Source organism: Dermacentor albipictus, chromosome 1 (assembly GCF_038994185.2).
Source record: "Dermacentor albipictus isolate Rhodes 1998 colony chromosome 1, USDA_Dalb.pri_finalv2, whole genome shotgun sequence".
Classification (NCBI taxonomy): domain Eukaryota; kingdom Metazoa; phylum Arthropoda; class Arachnida; order Ixodida; family Ixodidae; genus Dermacentor; species Dermacentor albipictus.
This window is the reverse complement of record NC_091821.1, coordinates 335,746,893-335,771,884: the sequence shown is the minus strand read 5'-3', so window position 1 is coordinate 335,771,884 and position 24,992 is coordinate 335,746,893. Positions and strand designations below refer to the sequence as shown.

General features: G+C 49.7%; 1 protein-coding gene across 5 annotated transcripts in view; it reads right to left on the bottom strand.

Annotated features, from left to right (window-relative positions):
• LOC135915024 (5'-AMP-activated protein kinase subunit gamma-1-like) overlaps positions 1-24,992 on the bottom strand; it is a 411,044-nt gene that overhangs the window by 377,483 nt on the left and 8,569 nt on the right. The window contains exon 1 of one of the 5 annotated variants that reach the window (XM_065447983.2): positions 157-304. The exons of the other annotated variants lie outside the window; for them this stretch is intronic. The gene's annotated coding sequence lies outside the window, so the exon portion shown is untranslated. Of the gene's footprint in view, positions 1-156; positions 305-24,992 lie in introns of those variants that run through there. 5 annotated transcript variants of the gene reach the window in all.

Below are 24,992 nucleotides of genomic sequence, written 5' to 3'. Positions count from 1 at the left end.
GCGGGTAGGAACTAATGGTCGTGAAAACGCGGTTACTCCCCACGGCGAGAAATATACATCCTACGGGCGTTAAGATGTTCATCTGAGATCCTCAGAGGACGAAAAGAATATATAGTATTGCACGAGTGTAAAGCTGACACAAAAAGCACAACTTACAGCTGGGAGAGCGTGCACGGCTGGCCCGGCCGCCGCTGAAGCATTAATCTGCGCGTCCGGAAGTGGTCGTACACGCTGAACCGCAAAGGAACAACACGTAGTACAAGCAACCACGCGGAGCCATGCGGCTGCTTTTCACGTAGCAAGGTGAACGCTGAACGAGCTCATATCAGCGTCAAAACCGAAACGACCTGTTCGCGCACACAGACGCAAAAAAAGAAAAATGCAGGCGAGGGGGGGAGAGGATTCTTCTACACATACACGGCAGCATCTGGCCGCAAGCCAGCGGCAAACAACGATCCTCCGTAGTCAGCTAACAGCGCGAATCAGGAACGGCCGCCGCTCCATGCGAAAGGCGTTTGTTTCTTTATTACACTTTCAGTCGACAGGTTGTTTGCAATCGAGTAAGAGAGGAAAGCAAGAGAAAAAAAAAATAAGAACGCCCGACCTGGAATTAACGCTTCGGAAAAGCTAGCCGAACGTTTTTTCTACACACACGTGTGCGCCGTAACTAAAAACGCACGCGATCTTTCGAAAAGATCGGGAGACGATGTACACTTTCTTCGAAGCATGCACGTCAACGTTGAACAATAATTTGCGCAGTTAGTTATTATTTAACGGTCACTATGTTCCGGCATATAAAACGTCTTTAGCAAATCAATGCTTGCTGCTATACACGGAGGTACTTACGTGTGCACACTGTTTTTACTTCGCTACACAATTTCTTTAGTATACAAGCAAACGCCGAGCATATGTCAGAATTTCTATCGATGAGCTGTCCGGCCGTCCGTCAAGCTGGTGTGTTGTTGTTGTTGTCGTTGTTGCTCTATCGCTGTCGCTGTGTGCAGTTATTGTCCTCATCACTGCTGTCGTTGTCGCTTACGGAGCAACGTCTCATCGGCTGACTGTGCTAGTAGCGACAAAACATGGTTACAGAGTGGGGGCCAGGTGCGTCTAGAAAGAGTTTACTTCAACAAAAGTCAATACGAACATTTTGAGACACAATGACGGCACAATAACACCAAGACGATAACACATACAAAGTACTGAGCATCGTATAGATACATGGGCCGTTTTCAAGGAAATGTCCCGAGTACACATGGCACAGAAACGCACAGTTACACATAAACTGCCACAACGTATAAAATGATGTTGAATGTGTACAATGTACACGATGGTTATGTACACTGATAGATGCACTTCACGTAATTATGTGGTGATACCATGAGATTTCCTGCTGATTCGCCTCCGCAAGCTTCACGACATGGCAAGACAACTACACTTTTCCAGCTGTAAGTAAGCATGACCATGCTATTCGCACATTAATTTGCCTCCCTGGAGGATTTTACTTTTCTGTCGTAGACATGTGAGGCTTTCCAGAGTGCCCCGAATTACTACTGCCACGTACTACTGTACTGAAGGCTTACTTTTGAACTATCATTCGTCCAGTGTTCCGGAATCCGATGCATACATCCGCATACAGTTGTCATGGACTTCCCATTTCACTAGAGCTCAACTCATTCTCTCTATAGTACACTGTGCATACGAACTAGGTGTGTTTCGCAGCAAGCCACCAAAACAGTCCCGCAGAATCGTTCCATCCTCAAAGGGCACATCGAAGCGCTCCGACGCTCGAGGCGGGATCGGCGGCGGGATTAAAGGGCACGACCCGGTGCCCGTTGTGTGTCTACCTGTTCGCGTCTCGCCATCGATTCTCCTGCAAAGCTCCCTGCCCCCTCCTCCCCCCCCCCTACACACACCCCGATATTTTCCGGGTCTTGCAACGCATGCCGCGCGAGACACCGAAATAGCCGCGCCAGACGCCAAACAGGATCGTCAGCATCCTCGCATGCACCCGCCCTCTTGCTTCCCCGGACAAAGTACAAAATCGGGACTCGACGAAGAAAGAACCTCCCGAGGGGTTTTACTTTTATTTGCCTCGAGAACGGGCGCTCGCTGGAAGTAATGCAAACGCGCACGAAAGACAGACGGCGCGGGACAAGCAGCAGCAGCAGACGACGACGGCGGGAAAAAAAAAATTCCGTCTGCGTGCAACAGGTTGGCATTCGGATAACGCGAGCAGCCGAAAACATACCGCCCTTTCACCGCGTGCTCGCTGCGAATATTGACCCAAGAAGCAGCCGCAAGTGGCAGATGAAACGTTCCATCGAAATGTGTGTAAGAAAGGGCTCCCAAAGATGAAAACCAAACACAAATAAATAGAAAGTACACTCATAGATAACAGCAACAACGCATTTCGCCACTGCTTCTCGGGGCTCCTTATTTACACAGCGCGATTTTCGTTCCAAAATCCGCATCCGCGGGGAATTCCTCGGAGGCAGCTTCTCATTCTGAGGCCCGACTTGGCCGACAGCGCAAACAAACATCGACTTAATGCACTTTTCTTCCCTCCTCTCTGCATGTCTTTCGCTCATTTTCGTTTCACATCCACCTTATATAAAGAAGGTGTACGGTGACCTTTCGTGCACGGTATCCTAATGTGAAAAAAATCACAGGGTATCTTCTGTTATCCCTAAGACGACTTGGATGCGAAAGCTTAAGTGCCGATGCATTAAAGACGGACACATGCCGTACACATTCCCCTCAATTCGCTTAGTCTACTTCGCTTAGTCATCCCTCTTAATTCGGTTACTCATCCTCTTAATTTGCTAAGTCATCCCCTTGAATTCACTCAGTCGACGTCCCTCTTAATTCCAAAGGTCGAGGGCTCGACTCCCACCTAAGGTCGTGGTTCGAGTGCCACCAATGGTCGAGGGTTCGTAGACTTAACACCAAAAGTCGTGGGTACGATTGACCTATAAACCATATAAGGATTTCGCCTTAATAAATGTCTGGCAATCACGCTGCAAATGCCTGGCAATCACCAGAGGCAAAGTAGACGCTTAAAAAGTCACGCAACGTATGTAATTTCAGGAGAGAAAGAAACTAAAAAAGAGCAGGTTTAGGGGGACGCATCACCCGAGCTAAAAGAAAAAAAAAAAGAGCTGCTTGGGCTGGATAGAGTAGACCAGCACCCGTGGTCTCTCAAAGGTGGCTCCGTTCTGCCGATTAGTGGGGCTCCAGTTTCCAAAGAAAAAAAAAGGAAGAGCAAGAAGAGCACGATATACTACATCAGCAAGAGTAGTAGTAGTAGTAGTAGTAGTAGTAGTAGTAGTAGTAGTAGTAGTAGTAGTAGTAGTAGTAGTATCCGCTGCAGCTCCCCCGCAAAACTTCCGAGACTGACGGGAGAGTCCGACGGGAAAGATTCGTGGCAGCATACGTAAGTGCCAAAACGGTATCGGGAGCATTTTTTTTTTAATTCCTCCTCCGTCAAAGAGCGGTTGCCGGCGCTGGGAGTCGAACTCACGACCTCGTGCTCAGCAGCGGAACGACACAGCCATTGGGCAAGCCACCGCGGAGGGTATCTTGAAAAAAGAACCGAAAAATAAAACTATTTCCAAAGGAGTAAAATTAAACTGAGAGGTAATCCAGTATCTGCACAGTGTTTAAGAACCTTACGAGGGACGCCGCAGTGAACGCCGGTCTCATTTTGACCGCTTAATGCGCCCACCAGTTTGAACTGGCTTAACGTCGCTGCTTAGCGGCCGCCACATACGCGCAGTCTCCGCACGCTCAGCGCTGGCCGCGGGCGACGACGAAACGGAGACGACGTGGCACACGGCACGGGTTGTCTTGAATGACCCGAAAGACTGTGCGCGCCCACCTTCGCGTCGTAATGACAGTCATTAGCGGAGTTGACTCGCGAGATAACGGTTATCGCACTCATTACTTATCGCCGCGCTAACACTGCCGCGCTATAGTTTTCACCACAACCCGCCGTGGTTGCTCAGTGGCTATGGTGTTGGGCTGCTGAGCACGAGGTCGCGGGATCGAATCCCGGCCACGGCGGCCGCATTTCGATGGGGGCGAAATGCGAAAACACCCGTGTGCTTAGATTTAGGTGCACGTTAAAGAACCCCAGGTGGTCAAAATTTCCGGAGTCCTCCACTACGGCGTGCCTCATAATCAGAAAGTGGTTTTGGCACGTAAAACCCCAAATATTATTATTATTATTAGTTTTCACCACCACGTATATACGGGGCTCGGCGAACACGCGCGGATTCATTCTGCTTCTCTTCTCGCGCGTTCGCACGCTATAAATGCAGCGCACGCCTGTGCGACGGGAGAAAAGAAAAGAAGAAAGAGAGAGAGAGAAACCCGTATATGCGACTCCGGAATAGCGCCGCAGAGTGTAACTTCGTCCCGACGACGGGCGTGCAAATGTTACGCAAGGACCCGGTTACTAACGATACCGCGCCACCGCTTGCATCACCCTCTCCCGTCGCTTAACGACCCCGACCGAAACGAAGATTTATCGAACTGGTTCGGCTAACTCGGTGCAGCCAGCCGCTGCAGGCGGCATCGCCGCTGCAGCGGGAAAACTTCTACGCCCTCGAGTGTAATATTAATGGCGTCGATGCGTACAACCCGCCATGTCAGCGTCGCTGCATCTCTGGAGTATTTCGCATTTATGCGAACTCCTTAGCTCGAACCCATTCGGCTTACGGTACGCACATTTAAACATTCATTTTCCGCTCGACACCTGCGGCGAACGAGACGTAACTTCGAGCCCGCATCACTTCGTGTGAGGACGCCGCTGCACCAAGGAGATTTCGGGGCGATCACCGGCACGAGACCGTGACGTCCTTCGGTGGACTGGATCGACGCTCCCTATAAATATAACTGAGAGGTGTTGTCTGAAGCCGGCCACAGGCTAGCGTTAAAGGAACACGTAATCAACCCACTGTAGAGATTCGCACGTAAAAAGCTTCCATGGTGAGCCATACTTAGCTCTATAGAAACCTCATTTACCCTTGCCCACATCCGAAAATTGATCAGAGTGTGAGCGTTCTTGTTTTGCTTTCCTTGTCGCTTTTTTTTATTTGTATTATTATAATTAATTATTTTATGTGCGCACGCTCAGAGTGCACAATATCAGATAGTGAGACGCCCGGCTATGTCGTATACCGGCCGTTGGGTGCAGCGTCGCGCTAAACTATGCCCAGTGCAACGAACGCTACAGGTCGCGTTAGTCGCCCAGGAAATACAGCCCTGATGATGAAGCTATCCTCCATTGGCCGCCAAGGTGCAAATGGAGGATAGTTTCATCATCAGGGCTGTATTTCCTGCACACACACACACACACACACACACACACACACACACACACACACACACACACACACACACACACACACACACACACACACACACACACACACACACACACACACACACACACACACACACACACACACACACACACACACACACACACACACACACACACACACACACACACACACACACACACACACACACACACACACACACACACACACACACACACACACACACACACACACACACACACACACACACACACACACACACACACACACACACACACACACACACACACACACACACACACACACACACACACACACACACACACACACACACACACACACACACACACACACACACACACACACACACACACACACACACACACACACACACACAATTTTTTTTCTGGGTTCTTCAATTTTGCACGATATATTTAGGTAACAGACCAGGGGTTCAGTTTCCTCTACGCCTAACACGGATCGCGAGCGTTCATTAGTTTATCGCTTATTTCGACCACACTGCAAACGGATGATCGCTAAAGCAACCACCACCGCGCTTGAATATCAAAAGACTGGCACACTTCAGAAGCAGAGATATATAAAAAAATAATAAAGCTTCTTTCGTTGTAATAAGTCTTGTTTTAAGCGGCATAGGGTTACAAAAATCTCCGCTGTCGATAACAGCTGCGCCAACGCTGCTATAGCTGATCCGCTTATGTATAGGGTTTTTCCGTATGCGCAGTCCCGAAATTTGCGTTTACACCTGCCTCCGTTGTAAGCTACGCAGCGCGCGCTTTGCACTTTTGTCCGCAAGAGACAGAGACGCCGTTGCTATAGCTGCCGAGATTAGAGGACGCATTCACTTGCGCACAAATTGAGCTCGTTCTACTTGCCTCCGTAACTTCCTCTCGCGTTTAGCGCGACCTGGAAATCAGGTGAACGTGCCCACAATTCCATTTTTTTTTCTTCAATAGCGAATCTTGTTACTGTTCTTTAATAACAGATGAGAATGAGGTAAAAAAAAAGGCGGCTACACAGAGGCGAGATGGCTACCCCAAAATCATGAAAAACAAATCCGCACGGTAAGGAAGATTAAACAAATGCCCCAAATCCAGAAAAAAAGAATCATTACGAGACAAAACGAAGAAAACGTCGAGCAGTTCGTGCAGGAAAAAAACCACACGATGCGATCGTATATATCCGGTTAAAGGTGAGGACCCCCGCTCCCTGCAAAGCTTCGATACACGTAGCCGGAGGGTACGGATCCCTTGTTTACGCATCGAAAGTTATCATAAAAAAAAAACTCGAAAGTCAGCACGAGGACACGCGAAAGAACCGAGCCGAGCAAATCTAGGACGAACACGTGCGCGAAGTCAGACTGCGCATATGACGCGCGCAAACCGCTCAGAGGCATCGCACAAGATCTCTGTCCATGCGAAAAGTCGAGGAACTATACAGCGAGAGACAGAACCAGAGATGAGCTTTAGTGTACAAACGGCCTTTTTTATTTTTCTCAGCCGAAGCGTGGCTTTGTTTACCGCAAGCAAACCAAGCCGCACAGGCAAGGCACCTAAAATTTCTCCGCCTGGAAGGTCATCCGCAAACACACATTGTATGCGGATGACAGGCATGCCCGAGCTCTTCTATACCGGGCGTCTCCCCCTGATGACCGTGAAGAGTGCTGGGACCTAACTGCTTTAGCAGTGTATGCTGACAATCTCGCACCATACAGAACAACCAGGAAGGAGTACCCAACACCACATAAAACCCTCAATAAGTTGCAAGAGAACACTCTTAGGAGGCTACAAACTAATACATACCCAACGCCAGCTAAGTTACACCAGTGGTACCCTACACTATACTCCCCGCAATGCCCACACTGTGGAGAGGTAGCTAACCTCTACCGCATGGTGTGGGCTTGCCAGTTTAATCCCATAGTTGACTCCATCCCAAATCCCTCAAAAGAGCAGTGGGAGGCTATTCTGCTCAGCGATGATCCTGACCGTCAGCACTGGCTGGTGGGGAGGGCCAGCACAGAAGCAGTAACCAGTGGGCTACCGGAATAGGCGGCCCACCCACGAGTTCTACGAATATCCTGTAAATAAAGATGTTTTCAATCAATCAATCAGTCCGCCTGGAAAGCGACCGAGCTCTTTCTTTCTTTCCTTTTTTTTTCTTTTTGCTCTATGGCTATTCGTAGTCAAGCAATGGACAACTTTAAAGGAACATAACACTAAATCAGTTTTCACTGGTGCAGAAAAATGTTCAAGCACTATTTTCACTCATTAAACTTAATAACGCTGACTGGTAGCGTATAAAATGAAAGCATAACTTCCCTCTATTCTAGTTCCGCACCAATGCCGTCGCTTTATTAGGTCGATGTGAGGTCTCATGGATTTCAGAGTATGATTTCTCGCATTCGGATCATTCTAGCGAAAGAAAAAAAGTTCTCAAAACTTCCTAGGCTGGGTGTTTGGTCCACTTAAAACGCAATGTATTCCTTTCTCTATCGATTAACTAGACAGAGCAATACAACGCCAAATACACGTTAAAACCCGTGACGGAACACGAAACATAACGCAGAAATTCTTGACGTCACACTGACATATACCGGTGCAGCGGTCTCAAGGCGAAATTCCCGAAGAAGTTCGGCCTTACATTTCTCTTTTTCTACTGTGATACTACCAACCCCCTTTTTACCCAAATGAATGAAATGGTTTTTATAAAGAATTCCACTCTGAGCTCATGCACTTGGGTTGGCTCTTTTGTGACACCCTATAGGCTTCTGTAACGGTGCATCTCGCATGAAAACATTTTCGCGGCACCCTCCCAATACTCCCACTATACAGGCTGTGGCGATTGACCAGCGGGGATAGTGACCTTCTACAGGCTCTCCTGCACCACTGCAACAAATCGCTTCGTGAATCAAACAATGCGTCCCCCTGGGCCAGACCTGCTGCGACAGCAAGACGAGACACGTTTGGTGGGTCCAGTATATGGTTTGTTGGTTCACTGTCGCCGTCACGGACTATGGGAGCAAGAAATTCCTGGAAAAGGCTGTTTTACGGCGTTCGCGCAATGGAGGGCTCCGGATTAACTCTGACCACCTCGGGTTCTTTAACTTGCACCCAATGCACGGTACGATACACAAGCGTTTCTTTAAAATTATTATTAAGATTGTTATTTTTCCCCATTCCGCCTCCATCGAAAGGCGACTGCCGCGACCGGGATCACTCCCGGCAACCCGTGCTCCACAGAGCTACGCCGTAACCACTGAGCCACGAAGGCGACCCTCATCATTCCGTGCCGAAACTTGTACGTCGTACACTTATTTTTGTACCGCGTTGCTCTAGTTTGTATTCGAGCACTTCCTTGTGTTCCTCGACGTGGTTCTACATTCTGACATTCCAACCTGACGTTCCTCCTCGCATCCGATGGCCGCTTCTCCAATGACAGGGTCCACAGTGCTCGAGCATTATGTTCCGCATGGTTACGCCATTCCATCTTCCGATTACTCCCGATGTCCGTGGTCATCATCTTAACCTGTCATGTGTTTCTGAGCATTCGCCGTAGTGGTCAGATTACATATACATACAACTCGATGGCGCTCGTTTTATTTATTATTATTTTTTTAATCGACCCGGAGTAGCTTAAATCTATATACACCGAAGCAACGTTTCTATGCTTTGGAAAGGAATAACTCACGAATCCCATCTGACAGACGTTTGGCACCGAAGCATCAGAAATCAACAGGAGTGAAAAATACGCGAAAACGGGCACCGATTGGCAAATTGAACGGCTCTTGATGTTGCACAGATCCCAACACGAAGATTACCTGCTGGCATCGAGAAATGAAGTTATCGAATGGAAAGCCTACTCAAATTTCAGAATCCGTTGACAATATAGAATGCCCGAAACTGTAGAAAAATAGTATTCCCACTGTTGCTCCTTCGTACACTTTTTTTTTTCACGAATAAAAAATTATTCTGACCTAACTTCCGTGATTATCTCATCTTACTTGCGCAATATGCATGTGGTCTCTCTCTCTCTCTCTCACACACACACATTATATATATATATATATATATATATATATATATATATATATATATATATATATATATATATATATATATATATATATATATATATATATATATATATATATATATATATATATATATATATATATATATATATATATAATGGCACATGTGTGCGAGAGGCTTCTTTGCTGGCTCCTTGTTGATCCATAGTGAACGATAATAACAAAGCAAATCGACGAGACGAGAAGGCGACACACACATCCGCATGTGTGTGTCGCCTTCTCGTCTCGCCCTCGTCAATTTCCACCGTTATTCGTTCAATATGTATCAGAAACAACTATGCACAGCAACAAGCCTTAACAAAGTTCCTTTGACATAACGAATTGATGTGTAGAACGAAAAGCTCTAAAAGTCCCTTGAAAATTTCTGTACTATATTTTTATTTTTACATATCGAATTAACCATATATGGAACATTTTTGTGATCCCCTGCAGATTTAATTAACTACGCTTCATCTGTAAGTCTGCGGCGATTAAAAAAACGCCCCAGGCGGCATCGATGAAAAGACCGCAACATATGTTTGTGTAGTGAGGCAGCTGTATACTCCTATCGTTGAAGGTGCTTGAGGAGGCGGTCTTTTTTTTACATACAATTTCAAAACCTGCTGCACGCACACATATGTTGAATTCCAAAGGCAGATCCAGATCAAGTTTTTCTGCTCTGTATGGAGCAATCCTATTCCAATGTCAGAATGGGAGCGTGAGCTGTGTGTTCCAATGGCAGATTGGGACCAGCCGCTGATCCCGGATTGCTCCGTGGAGCAAAAATATTTGCTCCGCCGAAATCGGCAGATTTGACCGGAAGTCCTCGTGACGTATTTCCTTCACCTGCTTCCTGCTTCCTGTCACGGTCACCTGTTTCCGGTCGTGGGTAGCTATTATAGTCAACTAGAGTAGCTATGGACGACGCCGCTTCGCGCCGTGCGATTTTGTTCGCGCTCCTAGACAGCTCCGACTCAGACAGTACGATTTCCAAGTCGAGTGATGATTCTTCTGACACGGACAGTGAAATGGGGTGGTGAGTTTCGCTTCCAAGCGCTTGTTCCTTTCTCTATTCTAGCGCCCTCTCACTTGATTTTCCTGTATATACTAAGTGCCCCCGCGGTAGCGCACACATTCCCTTCGCAGACATGGTGTGCGCACATGAGAGCGATCTCAGTCGGGGCGACGCGCTCCGACGCGATCCGGCCGACCGCTCGCGATCTACCATTGGAATTCAACAATAGTATACAAGCGGCATAAAGGCGGAGCAACATCGGCGTAACCCTGCAAGTCTCATCGTTATCTGTGCACAACCTCCCTCCCTCACTCACGCGTTTAAGCGAGCTCGAAGCTCAGCGCAACAGCGGCCAGACCACGCGTTGATTCGAGGTACGGGCCGCTGCCAAAATTAAGGACGCGCGGACAAAACCAGCTGCCTTCCGCAAACCACATGACTGGCGAACAAACGTGCGTCCGCGCCAGACAGGCCAAGGTGGTGTGCACGCGCGAAGGTCGTCCACGGGGCCAGTGCCCTCCCAAGCACGCCGAGGTCACCGTGGCACACCGCCGTCGCGTGACCACCGCTCGTTGGCGCAAGAGTGGAACGCCGGCGCGCAGCCAAAACAGCCGAGCGCCTCATCCATTATCCCCGCTTTCTCATCCTTGGGTGCAGGCGCAAGACGTGGACTGATGCCTTGCATGGTGCCAACGCACGACTCCACCTCGCGCAATGCATATTTGACGCAAGGGTGAGTTGCAGCGCGATGTTTAAAACGTGTAATGCGGCATTGACCACACCATTGAAGTTGTGGAGCAACGCATTACGGAACACGGAGAGGTATCGCATTTCAGGAAGCGTGGCATCCCAGTGAGAAGGCGTCTATACTTCCGTCTAACCAGCTCCGTACAAATCGGCGAAAGCTATACGGTCCGCGTCAGCCGACCAGAAAAGAGGACGAGCTCCTCCACCACTTTCCGCCACTGGTGGCCGTCCGCCCGGCGCCAGTTAATATCAAATGATACTATAGTTTCACGTACAGGAGCAGTAGCGCACTACGGGCGGGCCTTCCTAAGTCCGTTCTTGCGATACTGGCTGACTCGAGCCCTAGTCTTCGCTGCAACGTACGAAGTTTGTGCACGAGTCTCTGTTCGTCTTCCCTTGCCTCATGCACATAAATGAATACCGTGCAAACTGATTTCGTAACAAGCTTCTTTTACATGTCGCCCGAAACGAGCCGAACGACAATTCAGAGCAATAAGCTTTATGCCCATTCAGCCACGGTGTTTCGAGAAGTGTGGTAAGATGCGAAAGTCTTTCTTTGGAAAACTTCGGAAGGCCGTGTTTATAAACCGATATCCGCCTTGCTCAAATGCCCTACCGACTCAAACCTTTTAGATCATCCTCGGCCATGTCAATCCTCTCACGCGTCCCCTGGTGTTTTCCCCGCATGGCTCCAGCGTCTCCTGTAAGACGGCCTCTCCCCGTAGCCAAGCGCCGGCGGCTGTCGGTTTGGTTTCAGCATAGTACGAGAGATGGCGTGAGTGTTGCGCTCCTAACGCTACCTAATGGCGGAGTTAGTCGGGCGCAACAGGGAATAGGCTCTTCCTCTCTGGCTCGAGCCCGGAAAGCGGTGCGGACGTCTCGCGCGTGCGCCGATCCATGTTTCTGCGAAACCATCTCGCGAGGCCTAGGAGCAGAACACCGGAATGAACGAACACGATCGTCCGAAAACGCCACCATTCGCGTGACCGCACACGCGAACGAACTAGCGTTGATGTCCAGCATGGGGGCAAACATATTCGCCCGCTATCCGGTCGCGATGAGTCGGACTTCTTTAAAATTTGTCACGCGCCCATCGGCACGTTCTTTCGACTGGCTGGATTGGTGCATAAAAGGCGCAATAAATGCCCTTTTGATTGCTTGCACTACCGTGTTGCCGTTCCTTTGTCCCAAGAGCACGTGTGAGACCCCACAAGGTTATCTTGGTAGCCATGTAAACGACAACACGGTAGTGCGAAACCAAGAAGAAGCGTTTATTGAACCTTCTATTTATATTACGCTAAGTCAGCTAGCCTAAATGCGTAAGAAGATCGTTGCTCGATGGAACACGTTCAAGAAATCGCGCCATCTCATGTCGTATCGGCGTAGCTACAGATACCTACTCCCACCAACGCGAGTGCGTCACAGGGAGAAACCGAACCTCGCGCGATTCGATAACAGTGCAGGAAAGCAGGAAGTCAGCAAATGCGACAGAATCGAGCGTTCCCACCGAATATATGACTTATTCATAAGGTAAACTTGCACCTCTCACTTCGCGTTTCGCAGCAAATAAAACCGTCGTCATCACTCGTCGTACGTAGGACTCCTTCAACTTCCTCCTGAGCAGAGTAGCGTGGTAAGTTTTGCTTCAGAACAGCAGTCGCCGACTTTTCTCAAGTAAGTTTCCTCGACCCTTGAGTTAACCCCTACCGTACTGCCGTGGTGTAGCCGTACTGGACTGTACCGCAGACGCACTACCGTCGGACCCAGCTCAGCCGCTGAGCCGGACGCCGGATATGTCAACTTCAAACGCGAATATATGACGAGCCCCCGCCGTGTATGGTCACAGCCTAGATCATGTGAAAGGGCCCCTCACCAGGCACATAGCAAATTTTGGTTATACGCTGTAAATTGTAATGTACCCCCTAGGGCGCGTTCTACCACAAGAATTTTTCAAATTGGTTCATTAATAGCCGAGATAGAAATATTTCAGTATCGCGAACCCATGATTTCAGGAGGCGAGCTTCACCGCCCCGCAACATCGACAATCCTTCCACTTGGCCCCGTCTGACCACCGCAAGCGAAATTCCTTCCCTGTGTTCTCCCATATCCGAGCCGGAGGATCACGTGACGCATACGTGACGGGCCCCGACTTCTCTTTTTTTTTCTCGCTTTCTTTTGCTTGTGGTGCACTTCGCTGACGGTCTCGCAGGTCTCGCGCGAGCTGTTGCGTTTGTCTCGTTCCGCGCAGCGCACGAGTTTGCGCTCTGTGCACGAAGACACCGAACTAGCAGTATAAGTTAGTGCTGCACGAACATTGAAGCAGACGCAAGCGGATCACAGAGCATGATCGCGCGCTGGAACACGGTAGAAAATGGCATAGTTTCGCTCTCTGCGCGCGCGACTGCACGGCATGGGATCAAGCAGACGAAACGGAAGTACATCGCTCTTGCTACGGTACGAAAACAAAGACGCGCAGACATTCGGTGTGTAGGTCTTACTATTTCTCTAAACATTAATTCGTCTATCGAAGCAACAGATCAAACAAATAACTGCTGTTGCCGTGAATAATTCTCCAAGTCATATGTCAGTATGAGCGACGTAACACCACTGCCATGTACATAGGCGTACTTGTGCAATATGCGTCGACTCTCCGACTGGGAGCGCGGCGGTCGCACGGAGAAGGGTGTAAGGCCGTTTTGTGTGACATTTAAACTCTTTCCGCGGCGCGCAGGGATATGTGATACCCAGCAGACACGACCGTTAGCGCACGTTGTATGCACTGCACTCGTCAGCTCAAAATGGCCAGACTTGCTGAGCTAGGGGTCCTTTTTGATCCCAAAACCGCCCAGGGGAATGATTACGTTACGAGTCCTTACGAATGTGAAAGGCCCACTTTCTAAGTATCGCTGTTGCGTGCCAAAATCTGCCCCCTTATGTACGCAGCAAAGCAACCGCCTCTTCAAGTTTGTTACGGTGAAAACCGCGTTTCTCTGCCCAAACGCAAGATAAAGATATAACACAGTGTGGTGAATTGGCATGCTGAGGCTGCATCCTCAATTTTCATGTCATCTCGCGGAATTGAAAACGCACTTCAAACTTGCTTTTTGCCGCCTGTGACCACACTACGGTATAGAACAAATTAGTACCAACTTTCTCGAAATCTGACGGTAAGAACATGATTAAACCACTTCCATACAGTTCTACATGCAGCCGACAAAATATTCGAGATGAATACATTACGTCATCGCTCCCGAGCAAATAAAAGAAAGAAGGACTGAAAGCATGCAATGCGCATATACAATGGAGAAGGGGTTACTAGGTGGAATATAATCGCCAGGTTCAACGCTTGCGATTGACCTCCGAGAACGTCGCCCCCCGGTACAATGATTTTGTGCGCCGAGCGAAGGGCAGCCAGCGTCGTTCAGAGCAACCTATCTCCGGGCGTCCGCCTATCCATGGCTGGCGTCTTGCGTCTGACACATCAATTATGCCTCCCGCCACGACGGCGGCCACCAGCGCCGGTGGGGCTTGCCTTCATTTCAGCCAGCATCTGGACTTCTTCATATCGACTGATGATACCCGATACAGAAGGCTTTCCTAGGAAAGAGCTAATCCCCGCGACCTTCCTCTTTTCCCAGCCCTGCAGCACGTTCGCGATGCGGTCGTGAAGACGAGCATGCGTATACCGAATTTTTTCGAATTTAACCGTGATCCCCATCTTAGTTTTTCAACGCCAATAGCTACTAGGATACTGCGTCAGATTTTCGTAGCGTTTGCCATATCTTCATCGTGCTTGCCGGACAAAAGTCGACAAAAAAGAAAAGAAAACTATGGTGGTCCCCACACGCAATTCGATACCCGGCAAGCCTGCTACTATTCAATCACCGTGCCGTCATTGTCGTCATCCCGCTGCACAGTCATTGTCGTTGTTGCAATTTGCTATCCAACTGATGTCGTTCTTATTGTGAGGCTTTCCTGCGAGCAACCCACTACCGTGCGTGCGTGCGCGCGTGTGCGTGTGGGGAAGGAGGGAGGGGAGAGAGAGGGAGATAGGGTGTGCTTACATTCGAATCAAATAAGGACACTACGTTATGAAGTCACAAAAAGAAAGTTTAATTTTCTTTCACAGGAACTTGAATAAAACCCATAACTCGAATCAGAGTCGTTGGCCGCCACTTGAGCTGCTGTTTTTTAAATATCAACGACACCATTCTGCTGAACCGTAAGGAAAAGGGAATACGGTCAGCTAGGCATATCGCAGCTTGCCGATTACAATATTAATTTACACAGTCCCTCAACCACGGCGTGACGACGTGCGTCGATCGGGAGCCGCTTGAGTAGCGCTTTCGCAATCGGTATATCATGCATAACAAATTCCTCTGGCGTTCTACGTTCGCCAGCGAGGCTCCCTTTTTATACTTGCGTCCCTTATACCGTCGGCGTAAACAGAAATGCGCAGCGGGAAAATGCAAATTGCAACATGTCGTAAGCGAGGCTACTATCAAAGTTGCGTAACTAGCCGCCAAGCGTCATTTAAACCCAAAAATATATGCGGCTGATGCACACCTGCCAGCTCTCGCGAATTTTTCGTAAAGCTTGCGAATCGCGGCCTGTTTTACAATATTACGAAGGTTGTGTCAACTTTTACTAAAAGTTAATTTTGCCTGCGAAAATGTTCGCACGTCGGTGTGTGTACTTTCAGTTTGAAGTCTTCTAATGGCGAAAGAACGCAAGAGGCACACTTGCTTCGCCAAGGTTTTTTTTTTTTTTTTTTTGAAGCAGGTGAAATTTGCAACAGCGAGGTCGCGGAAAAAGTCGCTGATCTATATAAACACTTTGTCGTTTGTCATTATTTGCTGTTATTATTTGTTGCTGGTCGGTTTGCCGCGCGTAAAGTAAAATCCTCGAGACAAAACTCCATATGTATCCCTGAAAAGACGTGTACTCAGAAAAGCTTCAAAAAAAAAAATGCGTGCTTTATTTCCCATGCCTCCTCCTCCCCGCCCCCCTCCACTTTGCCTGCCCGCGTCCCGCATAATTTTACGTATTCTAAAGTTCGCAGGTTGGCACGTACGCCGACGACAAAGCACGGCAATGTCGCCCGCACCTACCAACACAAAAGAAAAAACAGCCTCCTACTGTGTTTCGACTCGTTCGCGTTTCAAATTATGCCGACAGCAGTACGATGTAGTACTACGTAGGCTGGCTGTACAAATATTGTAACTGTTTTTCTTCTCACAGTTATATGTATTCTTCTATGCTTTGCTGCTTTTATTATCCCAGGTAGTGACTTTGCTGCGGCAACCTTGAAGCGTCGAAGTAGCGTCACAGCTCCTGCCAGGTTAGTCAAACCCTCCGTTTCTAAATGCGTCACCGATTCCCGTGGCAAACTAACTGAATGTTTATAAAACATTGTCGTGAAGCACGTTCGAACAGCTGGGCAGTCCATACTTCTGTACGCACCTTTGGTTCATTCCGGGATCTTCCGCGTTGAGAATAAATGAGCCGCTTAGGTTCTCGTGGTGGTTATACCCGAGAAAGCGCGGTAAATGTCCGTTTATGGCGCGCACAGGAGCAGTCGGTGGGCGGTCACCGCTGTGGCAACACACACGCGCGCGCGCGCAAACCGGTTACATCTCGATCACTGCTTCGGATACCCAGCCGCTCAGTTCCGCGCACACAGCGAGCGCGGACGAAGAAAAAGTAATAACCTGTCTCACGGAGCTCGCCTATTTATTCATTCTTTCGCTATGTCTGTAGCGAAAGTCGCTTCAAAGTTTCATGTTCTTCACCAATTCACGTCACGACGGCTAATCAATCGTTAATGAACCGTGGCTGTATGTCGAATTGTTTCACTGCGACTTTCTGAACGCTAGAAGCCACCTCCGTCATTGCAAACTGTATTCTGCTCTCGGTTTCTTCCATAAAGGTTCCTTCACACCGGCGACTGACAGCGGTCGCGCGACCAAGTTAGTCGCAAATGATCGCAAATGGTTGCTTTTCTCGAAAGGCGACTATTTTGGGCCAGTCGCTTCGCTGTTCGATTTTACAGTCGCCCTACGGTGGTCGCAAAACTGCTAAACCAATCAGCGGCGCGCCGCAAGTTACGTTAGCGTGCGTTTTCATCCAGTGTACTATACTGCGTCACACAAAATACAAAGTCCACGTCACCATGGCAGACTACAGGAATGTAATTGGCGTCTTGCCTCGTGATGCTGGAGCGCAGCAGTTCCAGCAACGCGTTGAATGTACGCGGTGGCATTCGCAGGAAGCTGAACATCAGCGAGAGAATGCACGAAAAGTATGCACCGATTCCCACGCAAGGCAAACTAGAAATTACAGCTTACTCTCGATAATACTCGTCGTCATGCGCGCGGAGTTCGGGCAGGAGGCGGCTATACGGCGTGGCTGGCCACGTATCGCGAACGGAGGCACGGGTGCACGAACTAGCGTCGCTTTTTCCTCATGCAAAAAAGAAGTGAGGCGTGCAGACAGGACACAAGAGTAGAGAAGTGGACAACACGAACGCGGACTATCAACTGAAGGGAGCACTGAGGCGATTTTGCATATTGAATCCTTACCAACTAGCTCAGCTTTCTGTCGTTCTAAGCTTTTTCCTCGAAATCTTCCGCGCAGCCACAGCTAGCACCACGGCAGAGCACGTCAGCGCAGTGACGACGTCTTGCTCTTTGCTCGAATCAAAATCAATGGCTGTTGCCGGAACGCGAGACCAGCGGCGAAGTGCGCGCGAACTGCGCAAATCTATATAGTAAAATTTTTGATGAGAATGATGATCTCCGGGAATGCGACTTGCAGGTCGCGCCCAGCCGGGCTTGCCCCGGGTGAGCATCGGTCGCATTCAGTCGCTTCTTGGTCGCCAGTCGCAAATGGTCGTGCGACCGTTTCAAGTCGCCGATGTGATTGAGCCTTGGTTAAGCCAACGCGTGTTACTAACTTGCTCAAGCCTGCTCACTGGAGAACTAAATGACACAGCACAATGCAATTGCGTAGTACGTGCGGTTTCTGCAATTTCGACGGAACGGTGAAATGAAGGGAAGAAAAAAAGTAAGAAGCGAGTGATAGAAAATAATTATTTCGCGCAGACCACCGAACACAGCTTCACTCTTTCTCGCGCCGTATATCTTTCTTTTCTTTTTTTCTTTTTTAAGCAAGAAAGTATGCACAGCCAAGTGCTTTATCTCTTAGTCGGCTTGTACTCGGTGACGTTACACAATGATCAATCTCCAGCTCAGTGCTGTTAAGAATGGCGAGCTGCAAAACAAGATTGCCACACAGTTACGACAGGGCGACACGACGCGCACCTCCCCCTCACCGTCGCTGCAGCTGGGAGGCGTTCGAAGAAGCGGCCTTTGTGCTGAAAACTGCCTCCTTCCTACAGCCCCATCGACATTGTGACGGAACTAGTTCGGTGTGTGAACAATGATTCCGGAGTTCCCCAACGCGGAGCTGATTTGACACGCATGGACAAGCTGCCGCGGGAACGAGGTATTTTGGGGCTTCTCACGCTTCGGCATGACGCAAAACAACGAGCGACCCTCGATCGGCACCGATAGTTCCCGGAACGGCACCCCTCCAACGCCGTCGTTTGGGCTTCGGAATGTGTGTGCCTTTGTGTCTGTAAACTGATCTGCAGAGCAGCGGCGAGTTGGTGATGAGTAAACGAACAGTCGCCGCCTCGTATGACCGGCGGATCGAGTGTATAAAAACTGTGGTTGTGCGAATGCTGAGGACACTTCTCTTGAGCAGTCATGTTAGACTGAGTCACTTCTCTCATGCAGTCATGCTGGACTGATACTCTTTTTCTCAAGCAGTCATGTTAGACTGATTTAATTTCTGTAAATAAACCCTTTTTCCTCGTTCTCGATGAGAAACAGTTCTTCACTTCATCAACGATCTCAGCGTAAATAAGTTGGACGACGGCATGGGCCAGCTACCTTCGAATTCATGCCGTACTCCAATCTTGGCAAAGGACCACGGACGATGGGATTGAGCCCCCAATCCTGACAGTGCCCACTCAGACTGGAGTTCTTCGTTCACGAAAACACAGTCCTCGTGTCGCGCCCTGCCAAAGCGCCTCGGGCGTGTCGGCGACCTTGTATGAACAATGATCTGCGCGAGGGCAAGCCTCAACGACAGCCTGTAGCGTATGCAACAAAAGCGGCTGCGGCGACACTGTTATTTGCACTCGGCGACCCTATATATACCTTGAGCCTAGCCCCCCTTGACAGACGAGCGTCTCTTCCGTCTTTCTTCAGGCGACGTGTCAACTGGGCTGAGACGGCGCGGTACCAGATTAGTTCGTTGCGTTCTTGCGATCGAGTGAACCCCGGTTCCTCGCGTTGGGACTTGCGAGAGAGAGAGAGCGAGCTCACGGAACGACACGCAGTGGTTCAGCATTATTCCTCCCGTCTATACACTAGAGTTCCGCTAATAGTCTCGTTATCTTCGTTCCCCTCCTTCCTTTGATTCCCTCTTTTAGCTTCTGATCAAGATTCTGGAATAGCCAGGTATTTGGTGGCTTCCGATACCTTTGCAGCTATACAACGAACCCCCACCTTACAAGACCCCTCAAGATAACTAGCATGTTGGCTTCCCCTGCAGAGCAGGGTAGCCAACCAGGATGAGTCCTGCTTAACCTTCTTGCCTTTCATTTATCCGTCTCCATCTCTCTGGCGAGTGGCGTCTGTTTATGACCGAAAAACGGCTACTCAATATGGCGCAGCCACCCGGACAGCGTATCGACCACTGCGTGGCGCCCCCGAGATGGGCCCAGTATAAATGACAAACTTGTCAGTACGACGATCGAGCACCACAACATACAGAAGTCCTCCGGGCGTATTTTCGGCGCCGCGTCCCCGAACACACACACGCACGATGTGGCCGTGGGCTGAATGGCGCTACATGTATACATATACCGCAAAACCTTTCAGCCCTCGTTAGTGCGTCCGAGCGTGACTATATATGGTCACGCTCGGACGTGTGATGCGCGGCACACATTGATGATGATTTCCATCAACAATGGCACAAACTCCCTGTGAGAGACAGGCATGATCTGGCGGTGTTACGATAAGAAAAACGAAATCGATCTATTGTGATACAGAAAAGACTGCCACAGCTGCTGAGTGCATGTTGTTTATATGATTGTGAGTTCTACCTTATGCAAACTAAATGGCAAACTTTATCTTTCAGTGGTAGTATGTTAGAAGTGAAGGAAAAACAACTGGGGAAAAAATTCACCGACGATCACGATACTACCTAACGCGAATTATGAGCGCCGCTGTTAAGGTGTTTTGAATTCGCGACTCATTGTGGCAAAGAACTTGATTCTTGGTGACAGTGCCCTCTCGGCGCCGACGCTGAGCCTTTGCACGGGCAGCTCGTTTAGCAGCTGCGGCTGACGAAGCACGTCCCACGGTTGCGTCGCTCACTGTCCAGAAAGAACTGGCTGACACTATCTTGTATTACGATCATACTGTCACGTCGGAGTGACAGTGAGGAACGACGCAATGTCGAAACTGTGAGCTACAAATTTACCTACTGGGTGAACTTCAATTGGTTCGGTAACTTCTTTGCGCTAGTCGGAAGGTCTGCGTGGCTGGGTTTGCACGGTTCGCAATGATTTTAACGCGACAGCGTTAAGGAGCTCGTGTCGCAGAAAAGCCGGTGTCGTCGGCGTCGGCGTTGGCCGTGAGCGATAAATACCAGCAGGCACTTCATGAATAAAAAGCAACTTGCAACATGGGCTGCGTGGGAATCGAACCAGGGTCTCCGGAGTGTGAGACGGAAACTCTACCACTCAGCCACGAGTTTTTTTTTTTCTTTATCACTCAGCCACGAGTTGGATGCTTCCAAGCGGTACAAAAGCGTCTCTAGTGAATGCGGTGTTGCTTTAGAAACGCGCTGTTTCTAAGGCTCAGGCGTGCGTCGCTTGCTCAGGCGCACATTTCGTTGCCGCGCCGAACGCGGCGCTGCTCGACGCTCACCGCGTCCGATGGGGGGCGCGTAGTCGCTGCGCCGTAGCCCACTGTCTTACACCCCTTGGCGGGTGGACGGGAACGCTGTCGCGTTCCACTCTTGAAGGCGAAGCTTAAGCGTCCTCCAAATTTTTTGTCGAAGCGACGGTCGACGCGGGACGCCGATGCCGCCTGATTTTCCGCGACACCTGTCGCGGGTTAGACCGCGTGCAGCACCGCTGGTGGCACGGCGCGGGCCAGTCCCGTCTGCGGGGCCGTCACGTTGCGACGCCACACCGGCGACGGCGGCGGTGACGCGCGAGGCGTCACGTATGTGTGCGCGTTCGGTGCATGCGGTGGCCCCAAGGACACGCTGCACGGGCAGCAGCTGCTGCAGGAGGGAGCGGGCGGCATCCCCCGTTCTGCGCCCCATCTGCCGCGGCTCGGCTTCACACGGGAGACGCGCATCCGGGAAACGCGCGCGCGGCTTCCCCGCGCCGGCGGCAGCGCGCACACCTGCCCGACACGGCAACCACCCGCAACAACAACGCGGTGCCCCACCGCAAACGGGAGCTCGGAGATAAGTGATCGGAGGCGTTGCATTACATACGAGCGCGCCATTCGGCACCGCCTTCAAGGCCGCGGGTCGATCGAACTCTCCCGGTGTTCGTCGGTTGCAATACATACACAGCCGAAGACTTGACCCACACAAATTACCAAGGCAGCGGAAAACCGTGCACGGCAAACAGTGCACATTTACAAAGGAAAAAAAAAATGCGAGAACTTTTTCGCCACGAGCAACGCTCGGTCGCCACGTGTTTGCTCGGCGAGTTGGAGCTGCAGCGAGAGACGCTTGCGCTCGTGGAGCGTAGGGAGCTCGTTTTGATTGAGCCGTTGTTTGGAAAACCGCTTAGTTGCGCAACTAACACAGGGGCTGAACGCCACATTGCGCAATGTGCCGAATGCAAGCGCCGAGATTAAAGGAACGGCTCGGTCACTTTAATTACGCGAGCTACAGCGCGTTCTCATTGAGCGGAATCAGCAGTCTCCCCCTTCTTTTCCTGGCTCGGTTCGGAGCATATATAGGGACGTGGTAGTACTTTTTTAAATTACCTGCAGGACATGGATTTGGCCTCCGCATAATGGCCTTAGGAGTGACCATTTGTAATTGTGAGGTCTGTGTATGATTTATGCGATTTATTTAAGTGACGCTACGGTGGAGCAATTGCCGGCAGCAACTGCAAGGCTAATCCCACCAGTAGCCTACAACCACTCAACTCAACTGCCGCGGACTCAGGCGACTGCTAACATTTAAGCAGATCGTTCGCACATCTATAGGCAACTAAAAGGCCAGCACGCGGTTTGATCAGACTTTCATTTGGTTGCCCAGACGCTAGCCACATCGCAGGTAGCCTTATATCATGTATATATGGTACAGCCGCGGCCACGTCTGTGTAGAGCGCGCGAGCACACGGCCTTGCTCTGCGGGGCGACACCATGTGGCGGTTGCGGGATCTGACGCACTGTGCCCAGGAGCATGCGCGGCCTAATATACATGCAGGTCGGCGCACGTTGCTTTAAACCAGAAATTATGTTGGCAAGCGCACGTGTTTTGCCGGTTGTGCGCATTACCCGAGGGCGCCATCTCACTACGCGCGATGACAAGGGAATTGCGCACGTGAGTGATAGCGTGTGCGATTCTGTAAGGGCACTTGATATGAAAAACTGTCTTCACCAATCCCAGATAATGGTATCGGCCAATGAAATCACAACATCGCATGCGTGCTGCCTATATTAGACATAGAAGTCGAACCTTTTCGCAGAATATATTCGCAATGGCTCCCCGACTCACAGCGGATGAGCGACGCGCAATAGCTATTATGGGGCGCACAATGTCCCAAAGAGCGATATGCGCAGCCACCCGGCGCCCTATGCGCACAGTTAACAGGGTACTTCAGGCTGCTTATTATGAAGGACGGATTAGTGATGCTCCTCGTGCAAGTCGACAGCGGGTGACATCAGAAGATGAGGACCGCTTAATCGTGGCTGCAGCTGTGACCGATCCTTATCTCAGCGCCAGAGAAATAAGGGACGAAGTTGGGCTCGGAAACATCAGCCTTAGTACAATCAAGAGACGGCTTCACGAAGCCGGTATAAAAAGCAGAGTGTCAGCGCAAAAAGTGATGCTGGATGAATGACACCGCAATGAGCGACATGAGTTTGCGTCTGCGGTGGAGTCTTGGTGCCCGAACAACTGGCGCGCGGTTGTGTTCACGGATGAGGCCTCGTTCTGCACCCGTTGGGACCAGCAGAGGAGGGTGTGGCGCCCGCGCAACTGCCGGTATGTCGCGTATTCCTATACCGTTGTTACTGGCTGCGAGCGCTGGGTACCTCCCTACTTCTTTCAGGAACAGCGTTGCTTGACAATGAAAACGCCTTTTGTGTAGTCTCAAGCTTCTAAGCAGTTGCGACATGTAATACGATATTTAACTTCAGCATTGCAACTAATACTTTTTTTCTTCCTGCGTGGTTTCAGAGTTAGCCTTACCCAGCACAGTTTTAATTGACATCAAGCACTTTCATTTCGTTTTTTTTTTTTGCAACGTGGTCCATGCTGGCTTACCAAAATATGTCAACGCAATAGCTGTTACTTTAATTCATGTATCGATGACACATTACCAAAACATGTCAACGCAATAGCTGTTAGTTTAATTCATATGTCGATGACACATCTTTTGCAGGTACGAGGAGCGCTATGTCTTGGGTACTCGCTCAAGCGGGCGCACCACTGTTCACGTGTGGGGCGCGGTCAGCCACACAGGTTTGGGACCATTGCATCGATTTTCAGGGAAGATGACCTCTGAAACGTACATGGACGTTTTGGAGACAGTGCTTATTCCGTATGTTCTCGATGGCCCATTCCCGGATGGACTTTACTGGCTACAACAGGACAACGCACCCATCCACACATCAAAGGCAGTGCAGAAGACGCTGGACAATTTGGGTGTGACAAGGCTAAAATGGCCTGCGAGAAGCCCCGATTTAAATATCATAGAAAATGTATAGGGAATGATGAAGTCAAATCTAGCCAAAAAAGCAGGTCTAGCCGCAGCCACCGCTGACGAGCTTTGGTTAGCTATTAAGGAGGAGTGGGACCGTCTCCGACAGATGCCAGACCTTGTGAATCCGCTGTATGACTCGCTTCCCAAGAGGATCGAAATTGTGAAACAGAATCGCGGAGGACCCATTTTCTATTAGAATATACCCGCCATTTCTCGTTGCATATTTTCGTATAAATGAAAGTTCTTCTTTAGTGTTTCCATGTCTATTTTTAAAAAGTGGAAGTCGTCGTGTAACCTAATGATCTAACGAAGCGGTTATTGCTGCTCTAATGGCTATGGTATTGAGCATAATGCAGTTTTCTCAAAAAAAAAAAAAACGACAAGGGAGCCACAGAAAGACATGGATTCGAAGTAGTCCGCAGAGGCCTAACAAGGGGAACATCAGGAAGGAGGCAAAGTTTTAACCACAAGACACCTTGTGGAAACGCTGTCCGTAGGCTGAGGCTTCTCTTCTTCGGCAATGACTGAACGCGCCACGTCCTGTAATAAATAATGATATGAGCCAAAATACAAAATAACGCATTATCTAAGAGCGCCAAGAGCAGGCAGAAGACGGCATCGAAAAATTAACGCCTCGATTTTCTTTTTACGCTGTTGTTGGCGTTATCATTTTTTTCGTATCACCGCGTAATCGGGACGGCTAGAAAGCACACATAGTTTGTTGTGAGAGTCGGGCGCGTGTTATCAGCTGAAACGCGT